The sequence below is a fragment of the Nothobranchius furzeri genome, chromosome 5 (genome assembly GCF_043380555.1).
Source record: "Nothobranchius furzeri strain GRZ-AD chromosome 5, NfurGRZ-RIMD1, whole genome shotgun sequence".
NCBI lineage: Eukaryota > Metazoa > Chordata > Actinopteri > Cyprinodontiformes > Nothobranchiidae > Nothobranchius > Nothobranchius furzeri.
In genome coordinates this window covers 55,630,709-55,651,830 of record NC_091745.1, presented here as the reverse complement: position 1 = coordinate 55,651,830, position 21,122 = coordinate 55,630,709, and the positions used below count along the sequence as shown (strand labels likewise).

General features: G+C 42.2%; 1 protein-coding gene across 4 annotated transcripts in view; it reads right to left on the bottom strand.

Moving 5' to 3' along the window:
* Nucleotides 1-14,370, bottom strand: part of znf516 (zinc finger protein 516) — a 73,754-nt gene extending 59,384 nt beyond the window's left edge. For 2 of the 4 annotated variants that reach the window (XM_070550929.1, XM_015949446.3), the window contains exon 1: nucleotides 12,133-13,636. The gene's annotated coding sequence lies outside the window, so the exon portion shown is untranslated. Of the gene's footprint in view, nucleotides 1-12,132; nucleotides 13,637-14,276 lie in introns of those variants that run through there. The other 2 variants (XM_015949447.3, XM_015949449.3) reach the window with 2 other exon arrangements.
* Between the last annotated feature and the right edge of the window lie 6,752 nt (nucleotides 14,371-21,122).

Below are 21,122 nucleotides of genomic sequence, written 5' to 3'. Positions count from 1 at the left end.
CTGTTAGCAGCAGAAACACATCCTCACGCGCTTGTGGATATCATATATTCTATATGAAAACATGACTGTAATAATAAGTAAAGGTTATCAGCTGTTCAGTGTGCTCATAGGAAACGTGACAAAAGAACACAAAACACATTTCTCCTTATGGCCTATATTGTTGTTATCATCAACGTAACATGATTTACAAAATACATGTGACCAACTAACATTTCATGTTCTACCACCGGATGTTTGGATCAAAATGTGAACCAATCAGATCTTAGATCAGGTGAGAGCCAGGCGTTTCCCATCATCCTCTAGGTTTTGCAGCCGGTAGAGAGCAACTGCAGCGCCTTGCTCCAAAATCTGCGGCCGCCTTGATCTCACGAGGTTATCGATGCCTACGTATGCATGACGTTAGAGCAAGTCGGGTCAATTCGGACACAAATCTAACCGGCATGCACTGCTCGCCTATCACCGCTGGTCTAACCTGCGCAGAACTGGCTTATCTCAAACACAGTCAATGGCTCGAATACAGCAAAGCGGCGTTGGTGATGTACTGCGTTGTATGCCGGAAGTATGCGACGACAAAATCGTGTTTTGTTGAGGGAACAAACAAATTCAAACTTGAATACGTTATTATATTTGTGAATGTGTACAAAATAAAGGTTTATTACATTTAAAACGGTTCAGTTGTTATTTTGACTCGTTTTGGCGGCTGACCAGCGGGGCCGGTAGATTCTTGGCGGGGCCGGTAAATATTCAGAGTTACCGGCCCGGCTGGCCGGTTGGTTTTGAAGTTAATGTCCACCCCTGCTTCTGGAGTTTTGTTAGTTCCTGGTCATCCCTAAAGTCAGGACACAAACTCACGGCGAGGCGTCCTTCCAGTGTTATGGCCCTCGCCTCTGGAACGAGCTGCCAGAGGACCTCAGGGCCTCAGAGAACGTTCATGTTTTTAAGTCAAGACTCAAGACCCATCTTTTTAGGTTAGCTTTTATCTAAATATTTACTACAGTTTTATTTCTCATTTTACATGATTATATTTTATTACTTGCTTTGCATGTTCTATATGATTATATTTTAGCACAGTTTTATTATTTAAATTATTATTTTACTGTCTATATGATTTTATTTATTACTTATTTTCTAATTGTTGTCATTTATATTAGCTCTTTTATTACATTTTTACTCATTTTAATCCAGTGTTTCCTCTGTGGGGGCCCTCTGCCCCAGGAGCGGTGGTCGACTGTAGCTTCCTGGACGCTCTATAGGTGGGGGTCTATGCTCCCCCTCCACTGAGCGCCCTGAGTTAGTGTGGAAGACCTGATGCTGCCGGGACAGACGGCTCCTTTTGATGGCATTTCCTTGCGTTACCATACTTGGCTCATCTGGACTCAGCCTAATATAATTTTTACTCGTGTGTGTGTGTGAGTCTGTGTGTGTGTGCGTGTGATTGCATATGTTTGTTAATGTTTTTAACCTGTTATGGGAATCTGGGGTCATTTTGTAAAGCACTTTGAATAACACTTTGTTTGAAAAGCGCTTTAGAAATAAAATTTGATTGATTGATTGATTGACTGCACAAATTATACAATAATAAGGAATTGTCTTTAAAGTTGAGACTGGATGTATGTCTGTTGGTTAATATTGTCCCAACATGCTCCCGAAGCAGCTGGGCAGTGTGCCGCACTTGGCTTTCGCTAAAAGAGACGAGGTGTTCAATGAGCCTCAAAAAAATGAAAACAGCAGTTAAACTAAGAATTAATCGATGTAACCATGGTTCTTACTGACGAGAGACAGGGAAAGATACGTTGTGATATAGCCATCAGTTTTGACTGATGCACATGTAAGGTTATGAAGTTCATGGTTTTCAACTCCATACAGCTGGCCCCTGGGCACAATAACACCGTGTAGAAAAACCAAGGTCGGGTTGTTCCTCAGACTGTTTACATTCCATCAGAAGAGTCCGAAGGAGAAGAAGAAGCTTTACTTAATCAAAGTACTTTATTTGTGATTAAAATTATTAAGCAAAACAGATGTTGATCAACAATAATCAAGTGAATGATCTGTGAAATAAATATGTCATGAATTATGTTTAATGAAACCAGGACTACGGTGCAGACATACTGATCCTCATCTCCATAGAAACGCATGACACATTGTTCCAACCAATCAGAGCTTTCGGCTGCCGCAGGAGAATCTGGTGTTGACTTCAAGTGTCCAATCTACTTTACTGAAACTTATCAACAATTCAGAGATATAAAACAAGGCAACGCCATTTTAAGTCAGTTCCATTTTGACTTCAGTTCTATTCACCATCATCCTAAAGACAAGCGCAGCCTGGCCGGATGCGTTTTCTTTAAACTAAGAACTGTGAAACGGGAGATTTTCGTCGTTTAACAACCAGACGACGTCCTTTCAAAATAAGAGCACCTGCTGACGCCGCTGAACGGTACCGGGCCGACCCTCCAGACGGGCTTTGAAACGTTGTGATCGCTGCACCGACAGCTCCACCGTACATCCGAGGTTTCCAGACCTGGCAATTCCTGATCTACTTGGGAGACCCCACTGGGTACGTACACGGCAAAATAGCGGCTCATGTCATCACTTTATAAGCCTCGTGATATCTAGTCATAACAAAGACGACCAGATTCGATTACGTCATCCTAGAGAATCTGAACCAGACACACACACTCACACACACGCACCAACACAACATCCGAATCCATTCTCATCCATCACAGAGTAGTCCTGGTAGATTGTTTAGAATTTATAATTCAGAAATTAAAGATTCTCAAACGATCCCATATCTCTCTCTTTTCTTGTCTCAAAGTCAATACAGAGTGTTTAATTAAACTCCCTGATGATAAAAACAGCCTATTCTTCTGTTTATAAAAAGTGAACTACTAACAGTGTATTAAAATACATCTTTAGATAGTTACATCACCTTGAGTCCGTTACACACAGCTACTGTTGTAGTTGCATCACTAACGTCTTTAACGAACCACCAGTTCAAATCGGTGAATCTCTCCGTCCGACTGAAGTTGGTCCCTGCTCACTGCTGTCTGCCTTTTTATCGCCAACATACATGTTTTATTTCACATGTGCTGCACATAAAGATGATATACAGTCTTACATATAATTTAGTCTTTCTGAGTGGCCATTAACACGCAGAGAAAATGCACTGGGGAGGCAGGCAGTACCCTGCCTCACTGATAGGGGCAATGCTGAGCCCCTTAGACACTAGTGCAAACTGGCTGCTCGTACACACAGGGCGGGGGTGTGGAGCCGACATGTCTGTAAAGGTGAACTAGCTTACATTTGCTCTGACTAAATGGAAGATGTATGGCTCGAAACTGATGGAATTATTTAAACTGGATTTTTAGTCAGAACAGGAGATAACAGAGGAAGATTTTTACAACAGTGATCATGTCCAGATTCATGGACTTCATTAGGTCATACAAGATTTATAACTGTAATAAACAAGCTATGCCAGGAACAGTTATTACATTTTTAAGTCAAATTTGCCATAATATTAAATATTATTTCACTTTTCTTGTTAGCGTATTGCTGAATTCTCACTTCCAAAGCATCCAAAACTGACACTGGATGACCAAGCGTATTTTTCTGATGCGTTGGGACTCCCAACACTGTGAAAGAGCGTCGGATTCTGACGCCCGCAGTAAAATGGACATTTCACCAAATTCTGACCTTTGCCCTCTTGTGCATTCAAAAGTTTGTTCCTAGTTGTAACGTCCCTCTCCAACACAGTTAACGGGAAGTTTAGAATGAGCAACAGGGTTAAGGTTAGGATGCAGATGAGGGGAAGATAAAATAGCAAGAGGTTAGAGGTTAGTGTGAGTGAAATGTCTGTTTTACCACGAACGTCGGAAAACGACACTCAAGCAGTCCTAACGCATCGGAAAAAAATGCTTGGTCACCCAGCGTCAGTTTTCGACGCTTTGGGAGTGAGAATGTGTTGGTTGAATAGTATGGAATTGATAAAATCATAAGCAAGAAGTTTCAAACAACAAAATAGTTTAATCAAAGTCAAAAATAAAATACAAACTTCTATTTCGGGATCATGTATTTGTAAGTCAGACTCCAGAGCAGTCAGTGCCTTCCCAGTCATGGGAAGGCTCAAATGAGACCTTGACAAAGTAACAAACCTTTTGGTGAATCTTAAGTTCTTGCATTAATTATTTTATCAACTAACTCCTTGAAATTTTTGATTGTCCTGCACAGAGCAGAAGTTTTGAGAAACCTTAAGTTTTCCGTAAGGACCTTTTGTTAATGAAATGGACCAGAATGCTAAAAAGGAGCCTCTCTGCTTAGGAAACAGTATGCCCAACCCCCACTCACCCTTAATGCCCTCTGGGCTGCTGTGAGTTTGGATTAAGTTTGGGTGCCATGTCCCCTCCCTGCCGAGCTCACACACAAACACCTACATGCTAAAGTTTGGGTCTCGTCTCTATCTGTCACACTCAAAAAAAGGACATTTAATCTAAACTTGACAGAGGAGGAAGAAAAAAGGCATGAAAGATGTTTCATTTGTCTTCTTTCAAATGGTAAGAGTCTGAGGAGATGATTTTAAATAGTATTTACTAAAATATTTTGAAACTGAACTAGCGAACATGTCAAACGGCTTTATTAGGCACACTGAAATACAGAAGCAAGCATTTTTCTATTTGGTTTAAGAGATCAAATCTATTTAAGTGATTTTAAAAGACGAAGGAGACAGAAAAGCTGTTTATGTAACCAGACTGACACTATCCTTCCTTAAATTCCCATTCCGTTGCTAACTAATTAAGATATGAGTGCATGTGTATGCAGCCCAGGCCAAATGTGTGTGTGTAGACCAGTGGATCAATAAGAGCAGTCCTACTATGGTGACATCAGGGCCAGACAAAGAGTGCTGTTCCTTCCTATGACACCTCTCCCCTTCTCTCTTCCTCTCCCAATCCCCAATCACAGACACGTGTTTCTCCCAGCTAAGCTTATTCCTCGTCTTTAATCCCACAGCCACAATGCCAAGTGTGGTTCCACACAAGCAGGCAGAAATCTATTAACCATAACGCCAACTCAGACCCGATCAGCACTGTTAATGAACCCAGCGCGTTCGACTCAGCGCTGACTGTTATTACATTGGATCATCAATAATGTGGACAGCAGGAAGTCAACATGAGTGACATCAATTGGTAACGCAGCTTGTATGTAAACTGGCTTCTGTTGAAACTGATTTTGGCAAAACTTCAACTAATCCAACTCAATTCTATCTGCTGGTTGAATTATTACAATGTATGTTCAGTTTCTACAGTACAACCAAAATGTGGCACCTGTTCTGTAAGTATGATATGCGATCCATGTGCGCAATCCCGGACAAGCCCCCACGTGTTACATGCTGGCTCATTGCCAGTGAGTTTACTGTGGAAACTAGAGATAAATCACAAAGAAATGTATGTTGCTCAATTGTTGATGTTAGTGCTGTCAATATTAAACAAACTGAAAAAGAAACCTGGAACTGCTGTTCACTGAAGGAGAATAAAAGATCAGGGTCAACTTAAAAAAGAATAGATAAAAAAAATTCCTGTTAAAGCCAACAAAGGTTTTCGTAACCTATCCAAACAACCCTTCCTGCAAGATCCTGCTGGCTCTAAAATAAGTTTTATCACTTTAATAATCAATTAAGTGAATGAGTTTGATTTCTAACCCATTAGATTATCAGTCAAACCACCACTAGCCTCCCCATGATAACTAAGGCTGCACAATATGTGAAACTCTGATGGTGCAGTATCAATACTGCAAATGTTTATTACACTATAATGCCCACACTTGGTTTAGATCAGAGCTGAGATGCTAAAAGATGGAAAATGTGAACATCGCTATGAGAAATCAGACTAAGGAAGGGATGAAAGCGGCCGATTCTGTGATATCTCACCAAAAAAAAAAAATCCGGTATTGTGAAGTTCTAATTACTGGCAGCAGTTATTATTCAATACCAACCAGTAGTGCTGGTTTACACGGCAGACTGGGGAGGGGAAACATGCAGTCGGTGAAAACTTTAACACACCTACATGTTTTATACAAACGTATACTAGGCAGACTGCACTGAATTCCTGTTTAGTATCACTTCATGCCACCACTTTGGTTTTTAAAAAAGGTTAATTTCTTTTCGGTTTAGAAAAGGGAATTCCAAGAATGTTGAGAATGTGCTCATCGCTGCGAGTAACTCCAATATGACCGCAAACATTTACGATAAATAGGGGTTGGAAAGTATCGAATTAAGTGGCTGTTTTTATTCTGAATGTCTTTAAGCAAATGTTTAAAAATGTCTAAATTTCGAAGAAGGATGTCAGTTATTTCCAAAAACAAACCAAAATTGAAACTTTGTTGAAACAGGATCAACCTGAAACAGAAAAGGAAATCTGAATATGTGTTGAAATGCAGCATTTTGTCATGAAAAGATCATGCTTAGGCAGTTCCAGGCCCTTAGAGGGGTTTTCCACAGCAGAGACGAACTTCAGGGGGTGGGGGGTGGGGGGGTCATATAATCATATAACAGCAAGGCTGGAGATAAAAACTTCCTGTAGAATCTCATGAAGTTTCTCATTCAGAGACAGAACGTGTTTAACTTGGTGTCATAGCCCTGGCATGCACCTCTTCTTTAACATGTGGAGGCTAAAACGGCCTTTTGCCTAAATCCCCCCTGACTGAACCGCCCTCACCCCCCACCAACTCTACCCCATTAACCCCTCATCCATCCTAATCCTCTGATTACTACATCAGTTTCTTTGGTACAAATTTAAGACAGCTATCGCGCTTCACATCCCGGTATCGGGACGGTCCTGCCATAATGATCTGAGTGGGTGCAGAGGGTGCAGGTGTGACCCAAATACGTGGATTAGGTGCCCACCTGTTACCAGAGTTTAAAAAGAAAAAAGGAAACAGGCCTCCAAGAGGGGAAATCTAGAAATGTGTTGGTGAATCTGAATTCCCTCTCATTATCCAAGGCGGTAGATAAGCAATATGTTTCCTATGGAGGGCTCATTTATAATTTAATTCAGGAGCTTGGTGTTTCAAGGCTAACACAGAGAGATTGCCCTTTCAGAGAGAAAACCCCCACTATGCAGCAGGGAATCAATGCCATCACCGCAGAACAGACACGAGACCCTGGATGAAGCTGACAAAAATATGTCTGGACGACCAGCAAACCGCATTCCTCACTCTTTTTTTGTTATTTGTTTTATAACAAATAGAGGAGCAGTAAAATGGGCTGTGAACTTGGAGTTGCTTCCTGCCTCTGTTCCTAATCCAGCCTCAATATGTCACACAAACTTATTTAAGCCTCTGAGAGCTGTTACATATTTGTCATCATGTAGAACAGGATTGATATGATCTTCTTCATAACAAGGAAGAGCAAAAACAACTAGACAGGCTTATCTGTCTTCTGACTTGATGTCTTAATTTATTTTCTTTTTTAAATTTAGATGTGTGAGATTGGGACGGAGATGAAGGAGTTTGGTCAAAGCGGAGCAGTAATTACAGTAAAGGGAGCTGAAAGGGTTCAACTGAATGACATTAGCCAGCTGAGGAAGATAAGTAGTGGTTCTGTAAGGTGTGAGATACCACCCACCCAGGCCTCAGCCCATGATAATACTCACCGGTATGTGATTTTAAAAAGACCCCAAACAGGAATTTTGACTTTTTTCCAACTTTCTGCCAAAAACCAAAGTTTAAAATCAGAAATTCAATAAGCCAAACACTAGGTTTCTATAACTAAAAAACATTTTACTTAAAACATTTAATAGTTGGGTTTTTGCCCCTGATTTTACTGTAGAGTGTATGATCCCTTACACATCTGACATCCATGGAAAATTCCAAAACCTCTGATGTTGGGAAAATTTCCTGTGGACTGATGAGAGAAAAGTGGGACTTACTGGAAGGTGTGTGTCTTACTAATACTAAAACAACATCATTCCAACAGCCAGACATGGTGGTGGTAGTGTGATGGTCTGGAGCTGATCTGGTGTTTCGGGACCACCTGCTGCCGCTGATGGAACCAGGAAATCTGCTCTCTAAGGAGAAAATCTGACCTTTGACCTTTAACAGGCTGCTCCTGCTGGAAACCCCTCCACAATAGGGCCGTTACCACTATCGGACCTTCAGGGTAATTTTAACAGAGCTTTGCAGCATCTGTGGGTCCATTTCAACATCCCGGCCCAATCGGACCACTTTCCGTGCCATTTCAGAAGCCAGCAGAGTACCTGAAATGGAGAAATGGCCCAGTAGAGTCGCTTAAGCTTGGTTTATGCTTGACGCATTTACTTTCCGCTTGGTGATGCGGCTCGCAGATGGAATGCGCTCCAAAACTTGCAGCGTTTATGGTTCATGCGGCTTGTCTCTGCGGTGAGCCAATATTCTCCCAAACTGAACGGGGCAACATGGAGCTCTGCAGCATGCATCCAACACTACACCATAGTAGAAGTAGAAATTACTGTTTACAACATGGCATTTCAGCATTTTTTAACAGCGTCCTCGTCTTTTCCGACAGTGCGAGCTATTTCTCTCCAAGAATTATTAACGACATGTTGATCATGTGATCTTTGAGAGCTGAATCATACAAATGTCTGTATTTACGAACCTCTGCCATACTAGTTCTGGACAGTCTGCCATGTTTTTCCGCGTCCGACCGTCTGCGTGGTTAGAAAATTTCCTAGGTGCGCGGTGCGGAAAGTTTGGGCCGTGCAGAGGCGCGGTGGAGGGGCGTGGTTGTAAAAATGACACAATTTTGCCGCGCGGAGCCGTGCGGACGTCAAGCATAAACCGAGCTTAAGTGGGACTCATGCTGATTGGTTGTAACTCAACAAGAACCGATATCGGCAGACAATGCCAAGACAACTAAGTTACTGGTGAAGCAGAATACATGGTAAAGAAAATAACTGGCATTTGTGCTGCTTTAAAATCACTATTTCTAAACTCTCAAAGCCAAAAAAATGTGACAAAAGCCACTCCCACAACACTGCAATTCATGGCTTTGTTGTCTCACAGAGCCCTTCTTATGGTCTTTGAACAGCACTTTTTATGTCATGCAGACACTCTCCCAGTCCTCCCAATGGATTAAAATCTGTGGACGCCTTTTGGCACTCAATGCATCTGTATGCACACTGATGGACATCTAAGTCGACCCTATGGTAATAAACCTCCAGATGATCCCCCAGACTGTTGGGAAAATATTCCGTGGACTGATGAGAGAAAAGTGGAACTTTTTGAAAGGTGTGTGTCTTACTAACACTAAAACAACATCATCCCATCACTTTTGAAATGCGAGCGTCCAACTGGTTTGGTTCCACTGACTCATTTACATGCAAAAAGAATTTGGATTCCTACTGCAGTATCTGGGTGCTTCAATTTGCCTTCAACCAGATTAACGCCTTTACAAGCATTCAAAAAACAACATGAGTCTTGTTAGGGCAAAACTTTGGTTTACTGATGCGCATGTAAACACACTGACTGATCAGTGACGTCACTCACTGCCAAAGCTGTCGCTATATCCTAGCAATGTCTTGGCAATGTCCTGAAAGGGCCGATTTTGTATGAAGACACAAAGGCTGAGAGGACCGAGTCATCGTGTCTCCTGGTCAATTTTCCTCCTCCCTGAAATATCCCAGATCTCCTAGAGTGGAAGCACGGTTCTCGATGTTAGATTTATGACTAGTGTCAGTGCATGCCTCCAGGGCTTTTAAAACCAGTTATTAAGGTTTGGGGGCAACAACTTTTTCCCCGTAGACTTTTAAATGAAATCATTTGAAAACTGCATTATTTTTAATTTACTCAAGTTATCTTTGTCTGATATTAAAATTGCAAGAAAAAAAATGTCTGTGAGAGGCAGATACCTCCACAGACCTGTCGCAGCAGAAGACACATCTTATTCCAAATGTTTTCAAAAAGCTCAAAGATGATTCTGTCAATAAATATAAATGACCACAGTAAAACGGCACGAGAAGGCAGTAATGAGTAATGAAAACAGCCGAGTTAGTGCTGCCATTCAGCAAAGGGCCTGGTGCTGTGGAATGTGAGGCGCCATTCATCCACATGGGTTAAAAATGCATTTCTGCCACCACAAAGGCCGGCCTTGTGCTCATTGTTTCTCACCATGCCAATAAAACACTTCCATAATCGGAAGGAACAAGAGGAAAAATGCATGCGCTAATTTGGCAGAGAAGGAAATAAAAGGAGGCGTAAGGGAGTAGGGTGAACGGCGAAAACAAGAAAAGAGAGGAGGGGGGCTCTTTAGGAGAGATAAAGAGTCATGTTGGAGTTTAAAGTTTGATCATGATAAGCCTGTGGAGGGTGAAAGCAAACGCACGAGCACCACACTAAAGACAAACAGCCCCATTGATGCAGCGGTTATTCTCTGTATGAAAAGGCAAACAATGGAAGGAGATCAAGAGCAGAAAAATCTCCACTCGAGTCATTTGTGAGGTCTCCGGGGATCTGATTGTCAAAGAAAAGGCGAAGCAAGCCTTGTTTCTTTTTCCTGCAACATCTGTAAAACAAAGGCACAAGCACACGTCACATCTGCAGACGTAAAGTGATAAAATAGACCCGTCACTGTCCCTGCGTACAGAGCTCAACAAGTGTCCTGACAAATCAGCCTTTTGTTAGCAAAACAAAAATGTTCATTGCAAAGGTAGGAAACAGGAGGGTGATGTTTTGGGGAATCGTGTCTGGGGAAACAGCAGTCAGTCACATGAGATTTAGCGTGTGCTGCAGGCTCAGAGCACCAAAAGCTGGTGAGTCACGTCAGACCAGATTAGCTAAAGTTGTCTCCATCCCACATCTAATGCTCATCAAGTCGTCTTCCAAAAACACACAATAAACACCTCAAGTGTTGGGGTAAAACGGATGCCTGATTTTTTTCCCCCATCTACCTTTTCTCTGAAAGTAAACCAGAACCGACGAGTACAATAGCCATCAGATAATCCTGTTTGTTTACAATCTGCTGTTTGAAAAAATCATGAGGTCTGGGTGGCGATCATTCCTATTTTTATCTTTAGATCACTACCCATCATCACCTGAAAACAGCAGCTGTGTGGTGCTGTTTACCACCCAGTTATCATTTAAATAATAAAAAGTTTGGTCGCTGGGCCATTGGCCATGGTGACCAGAGCCGGTGGAGAATGTTAAACATACAGTCATGTCTGCTAACTGACATCAGGGAGACAATGTAATCCTGTCTGCAAAACAACATGCTGTCTCCCTCCCTCACCCACTCACTTCTCTGTTTCTTTCTCTTTCTGTGTGACATCACAGTCAAAAAAAACTGTGTGCTTCCAGAACACCTTAAAGGAGTAAAGGTGAGATTAATCAAAAACTGAAGGAACGGCAAATAAAAGCTAGTTTGGTCCAATTAAATATAAATAAATAAATAAATAAATAAGTCTTTGAGTTTCTGTGTGTGTGTGTGGGGGGGGGGGGGGTTATTTCTTCTGTGGGAGATGACACACACACACAGACACACGCGCGCGCGCGCGCGCGCGTATTAGATCCCTTTTATTTTTCCCTAAACTGATGAAGATGGGACTGTCGAGCACCCCTCAGGCATGCTCACACTCCTCTTTCTTGAGTGTGTAAGCTCTGCTTTACCTGTCTGTGGTGATAACACGGACTGCTCCTGAAGGAAGTTCAAAATCACAAAATGCTTCCTTTAACTTTTTCCTTGTCTGTTGCTTTAACGATGACTCTGCTTCTCGTGTATTTTATTCTGAAACCAGCTGCCTCGTTTTACTGCATGAGAACTTTATAGCATTCTCGTGCTACTTTATAACACTGTAAGATAATAAAACTGTGGGTTTTCTGTCAAATGTCCTGGTGCGACACTAACACTAATAATATTTAGTATTTTTTATCATCATCATCATCATCGTCATTACTTATCGGACAAACATTCCTTCAAACAACCCTTATCTCCACTGGAGCTCATCAACTTTCAGATTCTGTTGCTGAATAAATTTGAGAAACTTTTTAAGGAAATGAAGTTAAAACAAAAACAGTGCTATAAATTGTCAAACTGTAACTGCAGCAGTACACGCGCGCGCACGCACACGCACACACACACACACACGAAACAATACACAGCCACTTTCCTACCAATTACAACGCGAGCCAGCTCAAAAACTCAGACCGGAGCAGTTCTCCAAAAACAAAATCCAGATCCAGCAGAGACTCCGGCTGAGGGTCCGCGGTGTGTCCTAGTGCTGTCAGCAGCGAACCGAACCAAGATCGACCGAATCTTGACGAAATTGTGTTATCTCTGCTGAATTCCTGTCTCCTGGCTGTGCTCTCACAGCACAGGTTTCTCTCTCTCTCTCTCTCTCTCTCTCTCTCTCTCTCTCTCTCTCTCTCTCTCTCTCTCTCATATATCGTTTCGCTGCTGGTGCCTTCAGGTGTTGTCGGAAATGTCACTATCCAGAGTTAAAACAAAAAATAAACTGTTTACATTAATTTCGCAAGGAGATTGATCAAAAAGAAGACGTAACTCGTTTTCCTTGACATTGTTGGATTCCTTCTGCAGAGGTCAAAGTTTATTCATCTTTAGAGATAATGATGTTATCTTTTGATTAATATCATTTTTTTCTTCAGATAGATTTTTTTATTTTTTATAATTCAGTACTGATTTGGTTTAGTTTGTTGTTATAACACCAACGCCTTCCCTGAGATAAATAAATAAATGAATAAGTAATCTTTGACATTACACTGAGCTGATTCCTAGCCGTTCCCTATCACGTGTGAGAACTTTGGAATGGCGGAGCTTTTTGGGAGCGCCTGAATCCACCTTAAATGGAAATAAGCTCCAGATCTAGTCATAAAACAAACAAATGAAAGGAGCAGGAAAAGTTTGTCCCTGCGGTGTTCGTCCTTGTCTCCAAACGTCAGTCTCTGCTCGGGAAACGCGCATTCTTCTGTCTCTTTGTTTCATTTATGTCTCGAGCGCTTCCTCTAGAGGAGGATCAGCTGGCGCGTGCACGTGTGTGTGTGTGTGTGTGTGTGTGTGTGTGTGTGTGTGTGTGTGTGTGTGTGTGTGTGTGTGTGTGTGTGTGTGTGTGTGTGTGATTATAAAGTACAATCCTCGCTCCATATGTGCAAACGGTTTCTTGCGTGAATAAACGCACGTTCACAACATCTGTGATCAGCCTCCAACACGTCTGTGCACGCACGCGCTCGAGGATCGGCACAGTCACCTGTTCATGCCAGAAACCCGCTGCGACCGCGGTGGATGGTTTTGCGCACGCACATGCAGCTCACGCCCGCGCATACGTGCATCATTATTCTTGCTAAAAAGTTACAGGACCACACGACTACACTCTCACACAGTCACGCACACACAGTCTCCCTTGGCTCCCCCTACGCCACATGTTTCTGCACCCCCCATACACACGTGCGCGCGCGCACGCACAGCAAAGCGCAGAGATTGAAAGAAGCATTAAATGCGACACACCAAAGAGCTGCCAGCGGTTTCAGATCCTCTCTTTAGTGACTAAAAGAGTATCGACTGCTGGCACCTGTGCCTTGCTCAGTGGCAGTTGTGCCACGTCTATTATGTAGGACACGACTGCCTAATATGGATGTACACCCCCCCCCCCCAAACACACACACACACACACACACACACACACACACACACACACACCTCCCCACAGCGTCCACCACCTCTATCTGCACCTGAGTGAACTAAATAATCTTTCTTTAAAAAAGAAAAGCAGGAGAGACAGTTCTTCCTCCTGATGATTCCTGAGCCGAGCTGCCTTTTGTCATCTTCTCCATCTCAGTGTCTGCCATCTGTCTGATACCAGCATTGCCCAAAAATAAAGGGAGGAGAGGAGTGAGCTGGTGGAAAGTTTTCTTCACTGCAAGGATGTCACAGGGGGTGCTCTTTCTCACCCCTGATCAAACCATTTCACTCTGATTTCATTCTAAAAACCGCTTTCTACTTGGATCTTCATCACACCAATGTCCCATCAAACTGATATAAGTCATAAAGTGCAAAGAGTAGAAATGAGCCTAAATATATAATAAACGTGTAGAAAACTAGCTGATCGCCAACGGGAAACCGGAAAGGACATATTGGTGTTATTTTAATCAACCACAACACTCCTGCCTGCATAACCTATTTATACATCCAAGATCAGACAGCCGCCTTCCACTTCCAGCCCAATGGAAACACACAGGGAGCTTCATCGGGATCCGTGCGTGCGTGTGCGTGTGTGTAAAAGAGAATAAAACACAAGGCATACCTGCTTTATCCACGGCAGTAATCCAGGGTGACTCCAGGAAGCACCGACAATCTTAAAGGTGAAAGCATGCTCTTTGCGGCGTATGCTGAAGTGCATGATTGAGTAGGTCGAGTCCATTCCGTCCTGCGAGGGGAGGCTGGAGCTGTGAATACTCTCAGCAATCACGTGTTTGACACTTTTATGTCATTTTATTGCGTCGGCAATACCTAAAAGCACGCTGCTTGTTAGTAAACACCAACTGAGCCTGTTAAATAATCCCACGTTATTCCTGAGTGAGAGCTGGGATGATTTCCTGACACCCCTTTTCCCGGAAGCAATGGTATCGCCCACATTAAATGGAACTATCTGCTATTGTCTCATCAGCGAAAAGTTGTTGATACCGCTGGAAGGACTCCGGAAAAAGTGCGTGAAGGGTTACAGACACATTTAGACTCACGCACGGGTTATTAGTCGTGTCTTAGCACAGAAAACAACAAATACTCGATAGAAATGTAACAATACACTTTTGTCTGCCGAGTGACTTTATATTGACAGTTGTAGGGTCCTTACACCCCATTGTTAGCCCACATTCTGACTGCTCTGTCTGTGAAGTACGCAAAATAGTTCTGTAGTTAAGTTTATTACTTATAAATACAACCAGACATCAATAATTGAGTCTAATTTACTTGTATGCACCAAAGGTGTATTAACAACTTAAATATTTTGATATGTTTACTCTGAAATGCTGTTAAACTACTCAAGTGATTCTTGTTTCCACGTGGAAACAAACTCATTATGTATTTATTTAACCAAAATGCTTATACAATTTTAAACATTTTTAAAGCGTGAACACATTTGTTGTCTTGCTGTTTATGATTGTTGCTGGTATGTTGTTCACACTCTGCCAAGCAGGTTCTCAACCCTTTTACGCATATGCAAATGAAGCTTCCTGAGCACAACAATAACTGCACAGCATACTAACAACTCACACTTAAGTTAACACATTTTGCTGCCACCTGTGGCTCTGAATGCACATATTGATTATTTTACTGGCTTACTCTGTAAACAGCTATATCATTAGACAGAGCACGAGCCAATAAAACATCAGCTGCAGAACCTGAAATTCCTGAAAAGCTTGAAGATTAATCTGATCACCAGAACATATGAAACTGGGCAGGTACACTTTTTGGTTCCAGTAAAAAGAGCACAACATTTTTCTGGGTGACTCAGCACTTATCACCCCTCAGATGTGTGCTTTTTCTTTACTATCAGACATTAGTGTGGTATTCAGATCCACCCGGAGTGTCGTTGACAAAATGAGCTCCAGCTTTATGTGCACTAAGTCATGTGTAATAACTGTCACTCCTCTGTGTTGTTGTGGGTGTTATGCAGAGGTCAGGGCTGTTTGCTCAGCTCCAGTGCAGTGACAAGGAGCTGTGTAGCTGACTGCAGATGTACCAGTGACTCGAGACACACGGACATCTTGTCAGCATCAAGCCCTTGGATTGTGACGGCAGGCGCGGCTCTTAGGATGCGAACTGCTCAAGGCTTCATCTGGGTTCCTGAGATACACACACACCCATTTACTAAAATGCATCACTGCCTCTGCAGTAATCAGAATCAACAGACCCAAGCATGGGAACACCTGAGCACACAGAAGGACACACTCATAAAAAATGTTTTACCCTTGATTAAAACTAAGCTATTGAGCAAAATAAAAGACATTGATGTGAACATACTTTGGGTAAAAATACACACAGACATATGTGTGGTGAAACAAAACAGAGCCTGTAATGCATTAGTCACTGGTCAGATACTTCCTGCTAAAAGAGGGCCATCTTTCTCTCCATTCTTGCTTTCCCTGGTCTGAGGGAATGTCAAGTCAAACACACACCAAGGTGTCCTCTCCCTCTCCCCCTCTGTCTCCCCGTCTCCGTCTCTTTTTCTCTGAACTAGTCGGCAGAGCAGCCTCTCTGACGTTTTCTGAACGCCCTTCAGCCTGCACCCACTCAGCAATTTAAAATACACCTCAGTGAACCTTCACCTTAAAAACAGATGGGTTTAAAAAATCCTCTCTATTGTTCTGGGGATGCATGTAGACAGGCAATGCATGCATGCAATCTGCACACATGCTGTGTGTGCATGTGCAGCAGACACATGCACACACACCTCAGGGCAGCTCTTATAATAGCTAACCCTAGTATCAACACAACGATGTACAGTTTTCCCAGCCAGTGCTGATTTATATATTAGTGTGTGTAATCCCTGTGTGTGCAATACAGAACTTCATTATGAATTATGTTTGTGGGTTACTGAGAGTAAAGATAAAAATAGACAAATTAAAGATTTAGCAGCTCCCCAAGAAATACATCTATCTTACCACTTTTAATGCAGCAATCCAGACTTTTCCCTCTTTCACAAATTATGTTTGATTCTTTGAGAAATCCGTAAAAGTGATGGCCTGAAGACATCAGATGTCGACCACAGAGCAGGCGCACACACTCAGAAATTAAAGTACAGAATTGTACCTTTAGGGGTACAATGTCTTGTCACTGGCGTGGTAACCTCATAGGTACCACCATACCATTAACTGTGGGTACAAATGTGTACCCTTGTAGTTTGTATCTTTTTACATGCCAAACCAGTAACTTCATGCAGTCGGAAGGACAGCACAGAGGCACTAATGGCTGCACAGAACAACAGAGGCCAAGAAGTGTGTGTTTTTATTTCAAGATCACAAGGATATTAGACCCTAGATACCAACTCAAAAATACTTGCTAGAATTATTTACTTTCCAAATACAATGCAGACCTGTTACAAACTCATCAATAGTATGTGTCAAAAGCTATCAAATGCTATTAGAACGTTTGTTATCCATATATGTATGCTTCCATAAGAAAATTAAGCCACACTGTCTCGTTTCAAAAATAATTAATTAGTTCACACGTTATTTAATTTTTAGTTAATATTTTTATCCAACAAATAATTTTACAATGATCTTTCAGTGCTTGCACAATGGTGAACAATGAAACTATGAAATCCATTTGCAGAAGTAAAAGAAATAAAGAAAACAATCTTTAATATAAAATATAAACATTTTGAGACACTTCACAAAACAAAAACATTCAAATATAACAAAGATTTCAAAGAATGATAAAAATAAGTTTAAAATGAGAAAAAATTAAAAATTTGTGATTAAATGTATGAGGAAAGGGAGAGAGAAAATTAATAGGAAAGAGGGAAATCAGTGGATCCTGGGAAGGGCAGGATAATAGCTTTGTTAATGGATGGTTTTTAGTGAAAGAGATCATGACCAGAAATTACACCTTTTGAAAGAATGGGTACAAATGTGTACCTTTTCCTACTAACTAACATATATATGTACGGAATGTGGATGGGGAAGAAAAATAGGTAATTTGAGGCACTCTGAAAAATGTTTGTCTTATTACGAATATGTTTTTATTGCTTTTAATAAAAAATGTATTAGATCCTGAAGAGCACCTGAAATATATATTTAAAATACTTTATGCAAACCCCACTGATGTGCTCACTTCCACTTTTTTTTTTTTTTTTACATAAATGTACCTTTCAGACAACGAGAACGGTACAGATAGATACCCATAGGTCCAATATTTGTCCTATGGCTGGGTTAATGTCATTTTTGTCCCTTGGGGCACAACAATGTACCCTTTCTGTGCCCCTATTTTTTACTGTGCGTCTTTGCAGAAGTCAAGCAACACATCATAAATAGTTGTTAAACTGCTATTTTAACTGAACTTTTCTCTCATGTTGTGACCCACTTTCTCCTTTAAAGTAGACCCCCCCCCCCCCCACACACACACACACACACACACACACACCTTATCTTTACATGGTCCTGTTCTGCACCAGAATGTGCCGCTATCACAAACCTTCTCCAGTGACTGACACCTTCAGCCCCTTGTGGTCAATTAGGTTGTAGTGCATTATCGGCCGCGTGCTAATTGTCAGCTGGCAAAGGAGAGTTGGGGGGGGGGGGGGGGGGGCGCTCAAGGAGATGCCGTAGGGAGTGCTGAGGTGGGGGGGGGGCTCTGCTGATGGTGACTGTGGTGGGGGCTTTGTTGCCTAACCAGCCCAAGAGCACATATCTCAGAGCCACGCAGCGTGAAAAATTCATGGGATATATCACATTCCCTCTTTTGCATTAGACACATACGGCAATGTTCCTGTTGGCCTCTGACTCCACACCTCACTCTGTGTAGCAGGCTAGCAGCTGAAATCTAATTTCCTCTGCACAGCCATAAAATAAATACTCCTTCTTTAGCCTCGGAGTCCTCATTTCCTTCTTGATCAGTGTAAATGTGTGACTCCTGCTGTCGACACAGGCCTTCTCTCTGTAGCACAAATGTTTCCTCAAAGGCTGCACTTTGAATTCCCTGTGTCCGCTCACTTCTTCATTACTGTACAGGAGGAAGGGCTGCTCCCTCCTCCCTCCCTCCCCCCCTCTTTCTCTCTCTCTCTTGTCTCTATCTTGTTGACTCGATCTCAAACAACTTTTTTGGATCTCCTCTATTTCCTGATTACACTCCTCCCCTCCCTTCCTTTTCTTTCTAGATGTTTCACCCTGTCTTCATTCTTCTTCTTTTCTTCTCTTTTCGTTTCCAACTTATCAAATTCCACAGGGTGGGGAGGGGAAGTGAGGCTGGATCCACCCACAAGTGATCATTCAATGCTATTTTAGCAGAGCTGTTCACAGCTGTGGCCACAACATCCACCTGCAAAAAACAAAACAGCAACCAGAAAACATACATCTCTGTGATGAGACACAGATCTTGTTGCATCACTGGATGAATGTGGGGGCATAAAATTGGGAATTCATCACAGCACAAACATTGTTACACCATGCTTACAATGGCTAATCTGCCAGCAGCAGCAGCAGGGAGGATGAAGATAAAGGTAAATGGCTGACTACTGTTGTTAGTTCAGGGTGTGTGCGGTGTTTATGTGTGCACATGTGTGTGTGTCCAAGAGGGAGTGGTTGTTGTTGTTGAAAAGTCCTCTCATTACGAAGGGGAAGGTGACTGATTGAGAAGTCCCAGGTTGTGTTCTATTACTAATGAAATTATGTTGTGTAATCGTGCAATAATAACATCATAATCCCATCTGGAATGAGAAACTACACTGATTGAGGCCATTTCCTGTGTGTGTGTGTGTGTGTGTGTGTGTGTGTGTGTGTGTGTGTGTGTGTGTGTGTGTGTGTGTGTGTGTGTGTGTGTGTGTGTGTGTGTGTGCATTTTGCAGGAGGCTGCCTGATGGATACAGGATCATACTGCAGAGCTGACATTGTCTTCAGTCCTCCTCCTCCTCCTTTACCCTTCCCTCCTGTCTGCCTACCTCTCAGCAGAATTATCACTCTACAACACACACACACACACACACACACACACACACACACACACACACACACACACACACACACACACACACACACACACACACACACACACACACACACACACACACACACACACAGCTGCAAGATGCAGGAGCACATGCAGCCACACAAATAAACACTGCACAGCTGATTACAAGAGAGCCGATGACCTAAAGTGCAGACTTTACATGCACTCTGAAAGTAGCTCCATACTGCCTACAGCAAAACTACCCCACTCATCCTTCTTTGCACAGAGCACATACACACATTTGAACACCTCGCCTCATTCAAAGGCAGCCATGCATGTTCAGAGACAAAGTACCGGGAGAGCAAACAATAAGACAAAAACAGCCATCAGGGAAACACCAAGAATATCGCAGCCTGGAGTTTTTATCATGAAATCTTGTGTCACCCTGCAGAGCCCACATGAAGATCCCACGTCTGACTTACACAAGGCAAACAGGAAGCCAGGCAGGGAGCCTTTGCCGCCGCCATCAACATGCACAGTTTATCTTACTGGCGACTCTGACCCTGTCACGTAAAGCCCGACAAAGAAAAAGGGAAGTGTCTGCTCCTGTTGTGGCCCTTTAATCCAAAAACAGAGCCAGCTCTGTCTTCGCCCAGGTTCAAAAGGAACCGAGAGGAAAGAGAGGGTGTTAGTAGTATGTGGGAGTGATGGGGGCAGGAAAAGGTGAATGGAGTCTGTGTATGTTGAGATTACACTAGCATCTGTTATGCCATCACAGCTAAACCTCCTTCTGTGCAGTAGTGCACAAATAGGAATCTGAAGATGCAATATAGTGACGAGTAGCATCCTTTTACGTCTAATGATTGTGCACCCACATGTCTCTTCAGAGGAAAAAAGCTACCCAACCTGTTTACATATTTTCTAAATGTAAAATATAAGTGCAATATACAGATGGAACCTAAAAAATCTGAATATGGTGCAAAAGTTAATTTATTTTCAGCAATTCACCATAAAAAGTGAAACTTTATGAGGCAAAGTCATTGCCTTCAAAGCCAGACATTTCAGCCTTTCTTTGCGATAATTGTGATGATTATGGCTTGCAGCTTATGAAAACTCCAAATTCAAAATATCAGACAATTAAAATATGTGGTTCAATAATCTAGGCTCACAGTCTAATCAGCTAATGAATCTTAAATACCTGCAAAGTGTTCCTGAGCCTTTATATGGTCTCTCAGTCTAAGCTAAATAACTTAAATAAATGGACTTTTGCACCATATTCTCATTTTTTTTTACTTTCACTTGTGCACTCACTGGCCTGTTCATTTGCTTGTTAATCCAAATATCTAATCCTTCAGTCACAAATTATGGCTTGAGAGATTTAGACAGGGTGAAGACAACTCGCTGATGTTCAATCGGACCATCAGAAAAAGAAAAGTGTTTTGAATGTGGCATCCAATCATTTTCTGGGATCTTCTCCCACAACCAT